The following is a 9,763-nucleotide window of genomic DNA, read 5'->3' on the forward strand; positions in this document are numbered from 1 at the left end:
GGTAGCTATTCAACAAATGCCACTTCCTTCCCCAGCTGTCCTCTTGTCCTCTGTGTCCCTGTCAGCAGCTGTGATTCCCAGACATGGTTCACACGGCCACTATCCATCTTCATAAAAAGCCTGACATGGGGGTTTCTTTTAGGGAAACTTGAAGGGATGGGGTGGTCAGGAGCCATGAGCATCTGTTAATCCAAGCATTTTAACAGATTTCCTTTGAACAGAGGACACCCGTATCATGTACCATGTCCATGGGAGTTTTCATTCTCTGTAGAGAAGCATGAGCGTGTTTTGGCTAAGTTATGAGGCTTGGGAACCAAGCAGACCTGGGATCATGTCCCAGCTCAGCCGTTTACTAGCTGTGCGACACTGGGCAGATCCTGTAATTCTCAAAACCTCTATTTCTCACTTGTGAAGTGAGGGGACCACATTGTACTTCACAGGGTTGGTTGTTATATTTATTAAATAAAATAATACATCTTGAGCCCTGTTTTAGTTATCTGCTACTACACAACACATCATCCCAAAACTTAGTGACTTGAAACAACACTTGAGGATTTCTCACAATTCTGCAGTCTAGGCTGGGCTCAACTGGTGGTCCTTCCACTCCATGTGGTGTCTATCAGGCTGGGATATCCAAGATGGCTTCTTTGCTCACATGTCTCATGCCTCTGTTGGGATGGCTGGAAGAGCTAGGGGCCATCCAAGCAGCTCTCTCTCTGTGTCTCTCTATGGTCTATTTGGTGACTGGGGCTTTCTTACAGCATGGTGGTCTCAGAGTAGTTGTACTTCTTATTTGGCAGCTGGCTCCCAAGAGAAAGAAGAAGTGAAACTGCCAGACCTCCTAAATATTAGGACTAGAACTGGCAATGTCATTTCCCTGCATTGTATCTGTCAAAGCAACGTAAAGGGCCAACCTAGATTCAAGGAAAGGGAAATAAGCTCCGTCTCTTCAAGTGAGGATCAACATGTGTGTGCAAGACGGGAAGGAATTGATGGCAGCCGTACCTGGGGACCAGCTACCATAAGCCCTTAGTCCAGTGCCTCGAACAATAGAAGTCATTTTTTTAAACGCTTGGTTGAGATCAGATTGAGATCTCTGGACATATCAGAAAATGAAACACAGACTCTACACTTGAAATTTCAGAAGACCTTGGGATCTTCAGATGATGAGCAAGAAATAATTCCAAGGAGACATTCCCAACGGAAGCCCCAAGAATGCCATGTTCCTCTTCGTTCTTTACATCTCCGCCCTGAGCCTATGTAAATGGCCTTCTCAGAGTGTTGTAAGCAGTACAGAGGTCCTATTTGCCATAGGGATTCATGCAAATTAATGCAAAGAAACATGGGAACAGGTGGTTCTTGCAATATAGAGCAGAATGCCAAACCCATTTTAAAAGAGACTTATGGCCAGAGATGTGTCAGAGTAACTACAAGAAACCCATTTGGGTGAGAGATTTCTACTACAACAAGGAATGATTCTGTGTGTCTGTCATTCTGTCAGCCATTAGACAGTCATGGATATGGAAGAGGATATTGCTGCAGCAAGCCAAAGGTGGAGAGAACACGGATATTTTCATTAATTGGACTTCAGAGCAAACAGTGCAGGCAGGGCCTTCAGAAATGCCAGGTCAGATCTGCTCTCATCAAAGAGCTGGTCTTCCACTCTTCCCCCACAAGGTTGGCAAAGTTGCATAACGTTCTTCTTAAATAAGAAGGGAGTAAGGGATAAAGCAAGGAAAGGAGTGGTTGGTGTGTATGTTCAAAGCCCAAAGATGATGACTAAGAAAAATTTCATTAATTTTGGAAAAATTGTTTGAGAACACAGACATATTTGCTGGGTGAAATTACCAGTTTTTGCTCCCACAGTTTATACCAGTACGTATATTTACAGGAGGAAGTGAAGCACCAGGATGATATATAATCCTGCCTGGTGAGGTTAGGCAAAATTTACAGTTTGCAGAGATAGGGGAGAGATTGCAGCTGTGCTCCATGGTCTGTGTTCGGACTCTGGACAGATTTAAATGTGTTTGGCTACACGGCCTTTGGTCAGGATGAAATTGTGAAGCAGGCACCTTTTCTCAGGCCCTTTCTCTCCTTGTAATCAACAATGTTGTGTCTGAGTTGGCCTTTCCTTCTCCCTATTCCTGAGTGCCTCATGCTGTCATATGCAAGGTCTCTACTCCCATATCACAACAATGTGTATTAGAAGAGTAAAAACGAAAGTTTTTATTTTTAATCCACTGGTAAAAGAATTTCTTTCAGGGAGGAAATTGTCTTTGTGGAGGAAATACCTTGATAAATTGCTGGAGGATGGAAGGGAACACCCTGAGGGCGTGGCCTGGGAGGAGGGGAGGAAAGAGGTGACTAAATTGTTCTGTACTGGAAACAATCAGAAGCTGGAAAATAGGGAGACAGCATAGAATAGCGAATAAAATGCCAAGCCCCCTAAGGAGCTGGTGCCTAAGATGGCAGAAATGGTCCAGCAACTTTTATCAACAGTGTTAACTTCTCCAACAGCAGTTCCCAAACTTTCTTGGGTCACAGCACCCTTAGTGTCTCGTAATTTTTTCATGGCACCCCCCAGGCCAAGAGAAATACCTAACGGTTCTTTTATTAACTAGTAAGCCCAAACAGCTTAATATGTCCTAACAACTTAGTAGCACTTTGAAAAACATAATGCAAAATTAAAATTATTTGATTTTATTGTTAACTACAGTGATTTACCAGTCCGATGTGTACACCTTGGGTGGGTGCACCTCTGAAACTTTGGAGTCAAATTAGACACCCCCATCTTCATTTCCTGTTCCATGTTGACTTTCACTAGGTATTTGCTTTTTATCTCAGCAACCCTAAACATCCAAGAGTCACAAAGACATCATTGAAAGGAATGCAGCGCAATCTACTGTTGAAACAGTGAACTACTTCAAGCTAGTCACTTGGGCAGTGCTGGACAGACATTGAATATCGCTTTGCTTTCTTTGAAAATTTAAAATATCCTACGGCACCACTGTGAGTTTGCTGCAGTCTTGGTGCACAGTTTGAGAACCATGGTACTCTAGGATTCACTTTTAAGTTGGTAGTATTGACTGCCACGTTGTCCTTCTGTCTCTCCCAACTTTCAGCAAGTTCTAACACACCTGAAAAGGCCTTGTGTGAGTGTCTAAAAGTGGAGGACTGTCAAAGATGGTTCAATGAGGCAAGCTGGGGACAGCATACACAGGTGGGAAGAGGAGCTGAAAACAGGACTAGTTCAGCTGAGGCAGGAGCTCAGCATGAGAGGTGGCCCCGCAGACGTGACCTCTGGAGTCTTGTAGAAATCTCAGAGCGGCATTTCACTTTCTGCAGGATTCGGAATGGAATTTGAGCCAATCTCTTGACAGAATGACTCTGGCATTTCTTAAAGCATTGAACATGTTTTATCTCAGTTGTTGGCAAGGCTTGTAGAGTATTTAATGTAAATTACCACCATTGCTTCGCCTAAAATTGGAAATGTGTGTCATGGGGACAAAAAAATTCCTTCTATAGAATATATTTTGATGACAAAGAGGGTGAGGTGGAAGCCAGCCTTGAAGGTTATCATTTTACATTAATTATGCAATAGTGCCATGCCAAACAAGTAATCTGCCCTTCTTTTGCTGAATCCATTACTGTGCCTCACTTTCCTTGTCCTGTATGAGCTGTCCTGCCTGTCTGTTGTCCTGTGAAAGACAATAAGAATTAGCCCATATTTAGTGACCCTCTGAGTCCATACTCCCCATTCCCAGGTCAGGGCCAGGTCCAAATCAGAGTTGGTAAACTTTTTCTGTAAAGAGCCTGATAGCAGATATTTTAGGCTTTGCAGGCCATACTGTCTCTGTTGCAATGAGTCAACTCTGCTGTTATAGCAGGAAAGCAGACACACATGACATGTTAAGGAATGAACATGGCCGCATTCCAGTAAAACTTTTTTTGCAAAACTAAGCAGTGGGCCAGATTTGGCCCATGGGCTATAGTTTGCAAATCTCTGGTCCAGGAAGTGACCACCTGTAAAAAACTGTGTGTGATATCTTTCAGTTAGAGACTGGGATGGAATACATAGCTACAATGAGTTTGCCAAACTCGAGGCTAAGGGCACAGTCTGCCACATCTGCCCAAGATTCAGACACAGCTGCAAATTTGGTGGTCCTCAGGGCCACCCTCACTTCTGACCAGGTGACTACAAATTCAGGGGTCTCCACAGACTCCCTCAGGTTTGATAATTTGCTAGAATGACTCATAGAACTCAGGAAAGTGCTATATTAATGAGAACCAATTAAATCAGAATCAATCAAAGTGAGAGACATGTAGGGCAAGGTCTGAGAGGGGCCCAAACACAAAGCTTCACTCATCTTCTCTCGTGGAGCTCTGGACAGGGTTCCCCTTTCCCACCTATGATGTGGGACAATACTCAAGAGTACTGCCAGCCAGTGAGGCTCACAGGAGCTTCTGTGTCCAGAGCTTTCACTGGGCTTGATCACATACTGACCACATACTGGGCTGACCTTCAGTCTCCAGTCCCTCCCGGAGGTTCAGCCTGGAATCTTTAGTATCCAGCTCCTCCAGAGGTCAGAACTGACATGGCGTGTTCCAGAGACCCCATTTTAAATCACATTCTGAGACCATCAGTGGTCAAAGGTCCTAGGCAAACGAAAACATTCCTATCAGGCAGGACATTCTAGGGGACTAGAGATCAGCTTCCAGAAGCTGAGGGCAAAGGCCAGAACTTGCTTTGGGTAAAGATAATTCTTCATTACAAAATAATATGTAACAGCTTGAAAATACCTTAATTTTCCCATTTATTCATTTGTTTCTTCATTTTTTAATTAAAGCAGCACATTTGTACCCTTCCAATAGCCTTCTAAATGGTCTCCCTGCTTGCATCCTTTCCCCTCAAAACCTACGTCAGGTCACATCACTCCTCTGCTCAGGATCCTCCAGTGTTTCCTATCCAAGACTAAAAGCCGGAGTCCTTACAATGGCGTATGAGGCCCGGACGACCTGGCTCCCATCCTCTCTCTGCCTGGAGTGCAAGTATCTCCCAGAAATCCAGGTGGTCATCCCCTGCCTTCCTTCCAGTCTTTGCTGCAATGTCACTTTCTCGGTGAGGCCTGTTACCTTAGGCAGCTTGGGCTGCTGTAACAAGTTACCATCCATTGGATGGTTTAAACAACAAACACTTATTCCTCACAGTTCTGCAGTCTGGGAAGTCCAAGATCAGGGTGCCAGCAGACCTGGTGTCTGGTGAGAGCCCTCTTATTGGTTTGCAGATGGCTGTCTTCTTGCTGTGTCCTCAACGTGGTGGAGAGCAGAGAGATCTCATGTCTCTTCCTCTCTTATAATCCCCTCATAGTGGCTCTACCCTCATGACCTGATCACCTCTCAAAGGCCCCACTGCCTAACACCATCACATTGGAGGTTAGGATTTCAACATATGAATTTGGGGGTACACAAACATTCAGTCCACAGCACCTATTCGAACCACAACATCAAAACTGAGCCCTCCCCTAACCCCCTACCCTCAGCCCTCCTGATCCGCTTTACCCTTCTATGTTTTTTAAATTATTTTTTATTGTAGTAAAAAATGCATAACGTTAAATTTCCCGTTGTAACCGTTTCTAAGAGTACAGTTCAGTGGTGTTAAGTATATTCAGTGTTGGGCAACCAATCTCCAGAACTTTTTCATCTTGCAAAACTGAAACTCTGTTCCCATTAAACAACACTTCCTCATTCCCTCCTCCCCACAGCCCCGGGCAACCGCCATTCTATTTGTGAATGTGAATTTGACTATTTTAGATACCTCATGTAAGTGGAATCATATAACATTTGTTTTTTTGTGTGATTGCCTTATTTCAGTTAACCTAATGTCCTCCAGGTTTGTCCATGTTGTACCATATGTCAGAATTTCCTTTCCTTTTAAAGCTGAATAACATTCCATTGCATAGAGATACCACATTTTGTTTATTCATTCATCCATCGATGGACACTTGGGTTGCGTCCACCTCTTGGTTATTGTGAATACTGCTGCTGTGAACATGGGTATGCACCTTCTTTTTTTTTTCATTGCATTTATTACTTTATGATATCATAAAATTTACTTATTTAATATATGTACTGCTTTCTGTCTGTGTCCCCTCACTAGAATGGAAGCTCCATGAGGGCAGAGATTTTTGACTTTTTGTTTTCTGATGTATCCCAAGCAGAACAGGGTCTGGCATGTAATAGACACTCACTAAATAGCTAAGAAATTAATAACAAGCACTTGTCATGTACAGGCCCTGTGCTGGGCCTTTAGGAAACATCAGCGAATAAGACCTGGAATTTACAGTTTAGGGGGAGAGTTAAATAAAATTAATTGGCAGGTTCAAATTTGATAAAACAAGCCTACTTACAAGAATATTAGTTCTGCAGCTTACCTTTTTCTTCTTGTGGCTGCTCTTGCTTGAGTATTACTACCTCTGTTACATATGTGTCCTAACGACCACAATAAGTTATTTCTATCTCTTCATTTAAATTCTACTTGATGTGAAGATATTTTAATAATTTAAATTGTGATTGAATAACTATTCTATTTTTATGTTATCTCTGCTGGAACATTTCCACCCACTGATCTGGCTTAATTGAAGGGTATATTGCAGGATTCTCCTAAATACTCTTCATTTAAGATTAACACGCACACGAAGAAAAGCTTTAAATGTTTTTCTCATCACACTTCCATAGAATTAATTGGAATATCTCTAAAAGGGAATTATCTGATTTCCAAAGCCCAGGTGATAGCTATTTTTTTTTCATCAGTATTTTTACTTGAACAAAATTCCAGAGTTCCTTAAAAAAAATAAACACCCTCCTGGGCTGCTTTCCTGGAAGCTTGCCTGTGGAGACCTCAGAAATTCGGTTCCCTTCTCTGGGTGTACGTGGTCACTGTGCTTGATTCTCCCTTCTGCTTCTGCATGATCTGATATTAAAATTATTCTTTTTACTCCATCCTCTCAGTAAATAGAAAAGTTTCTTTGTTTATCTTTTCTATAAAAAAAGTAACACGTGATTATTCCAGAAAACACAATAACAGAAAGAACGTACAGGACACTGATTGTTCCAACTGCTATTAAAACCTTGGGGAACATGATTCTAGAGCTGTGCTGTCCAAATCAGTAGGCACTATTCTCACACGGCTATCGAGCGCATGGAATGTGGCTCGCCAGCATTGAGATGTGTCGTAAGGGGAAAGCACACATCAGATTTTAAATATTTAACACACAGAAAAAGACATAAAAGACCTCAATAATTTTTATATTGATTACATGTCGAACCAGAATATTATGCATATATTGGGTTAAATAAAACATATTATCAGTTATATTAGTTTCTTTTTACCTTTTTAATGTGGCTACCAGAAAATGTAAAATTATATAGAGAGCTTGCATTATATTTCTTTTGGATGCATATTTCCAAATGCTGATCAGATGATCATTTTCTGTGCATCTCTATACATATATACATATTAGAAGAGCAAGATCATAGTACTTTCTATTTCATAATCCACATTCTTCACTTATTAATATATTATTGGCATATTTCCGTGTCTATAGATATATTTCTTCAAAATCATTTGTAATAGCCACAATATTCCATTGTAAAAATGGGCCATAATTTCTTTAACCAATATCCTATTATTAAACAGTGGAATGTTTCCATTTTTCATTCTTACAAAGAGCATGGTAATAAATATCCTTGAACTTACATCTTTGCCTATGTGAGTGACTATTTATTAGACTAAATTTCCAAAAGTGGAATTCCTAAGTCAAAAAACATACATTTTTAGGACTTTTGTTACAAACTAAAAACTATCAAGTCATTCCTTAAAAATGTGGTGCTAATTTAAACATCAACAGGTGTACCTGGGTTCATTTCCTTATGGCTTTCCTTTACTGATTGTTATAGTTCAAAGAAAAATCTCATTGTCTTCATTTTACTACTTCTATTATAAGTAAAATGGAAGTTTTTCACATTTTAGCACTTTCTAATTCATCTTTTGTAAACCAGTTGTTCATGTCTGTAGCCCATTTTTCTTTTGGAGAATTCATCTTTTGTTATTGATTTACAAGGATTTTTTATAGATTAATTATATTAATCCTCAGTCACACATGTTTCATATATTTTTCCTTAGTTTATTTGCCTTTAATCTTTTATGTTACTTTTTGATGTTTAGAGGTTTTAATCCTTACACAATTTTCTTTTAAGATAACTGCCCTTGAGCTTGTGTTAAGGAATTCCTTTCATACTTTAAAATTATGTGGTTATTCAAATATAACCTTCTAGTCTTCTAGGATATTTTTGGTGAAATGTTTTACATTTATTCCTTTCCACCATATGGAATCTATTTTGGTATAGAAATTATGAGGTTCATCTTTTGAAAACTAGATATCCCAACTCCACTTAGTAACAATCCATTCTTTCCTCATTGGTTTAAAAGTGAGCTAGTGTGGAAGGACTGAGTATATCCTCGGTCAAGTCCATGGAAATTTATAGAAGTAGGAAGAAAGAGGCATGTACTTGGGTCTAAGATACAGGTGGGCAAGGATCAGGGTAAATCAGATGGGAAGATCAGCAAGAGGGGCACAGGCTGCCAGCCTTTGGCACTGCTCCCAGATGTGGGTGATCTTAGTTGGTCCTATGGTTTTAACCTGTTCTGAATCATGTACCATTCTAAAAATCTGAGTAAAGTTAAGGTATCTTGCCCCAGAAAAATGTGCAAATATATCCAACTTTGTACATAATTGTGTGAGGTTTACAAACCCCCTAAAGTCTGCCCAGCGGACTTACTGGGATACACAGACCTCAACATGAAGATCCCTTTTCCTCGTGGAAAGGGAAATCAAAGACCTAGAGGTAAGTCATACTCCAGCAAAGGCAGGTACAGAGGTGCTATTCCTCTCTTTGTGCAGCACATTGGGATATTCACCAGTCCCCAAACTCAGACTCCATTTCTCAGTCTCAGGCCTATGTTCCTACTGACACCATGTCTAAAATGCCATTTCTGCTGCAGTGGATATTTCTGGTTGCCTCTGCAGCATCCATTCTCCACCCCGAAATTCCTATCAGTAGCCATAGTTTTGTTTGGTTATCCACTCTCCCACTCCAGAAACAGGCTGCACCCTACCCAGCACCAAGGAGTGGATCCTGGTTGACTCAGACCGACCAAGACACTATATTCTTTGACCCCAGTGATTGGCCTGGGAGTGAACATATGACCTAAGCCATCTGCTCAGTGGGAATTGAGGTCCCTTGCTTGGACAGAAGCTGAGTAGTAGCATTCTCTCTCCCACTAGACACAAAGGGGAAGTAAAGGCACTACTTGCTGCTATCAGCCATCAACCAACCAACCTTAGAACAAACACAGCACTGTGGAAGGCAGTGTGAGGAGAACGCTGAGCCACCTGAGCCGTCAACCTTGAGGGCTGCCCTCACTCAGGAGTTCTGTTACTTGAGTCAATAAATTACCCTTGTTGTTTAAATTATTTTGAGTTGTGTTTTCTGTTCCATGTAACATAAGATTCCTAACTGATACATCCTGGCCTGCGGAAACCTGGCTTAGGTTAAGAAGAGAAGGCTTAAACACTGCCTTCTCCATGGCTTCCACAGTGAAGCCAGCTAGAAGGAATGCTTCCCTCTGATGCATCTCTCAAGCCTTTTGTTCCTGCCTTTTGTATCGTGTGAATGCCCCTCACTAGATTGTACACAACTTGCA

This window comes from Equus caballus, chromosome 16 (genome assembly GCF_041296265.1).
Source record: "Equus caballus isolate H_3958 breed thoroughbred chromosome 16, TB-T2T, whole genome shotgun sequence".
Taxonomy (NCBI): domain Eukaryota; kingdom Metazoa; phylum Chordata; class Mammalia; order Perissodactyla; family Equidae; genus Equus; species Equus caballus.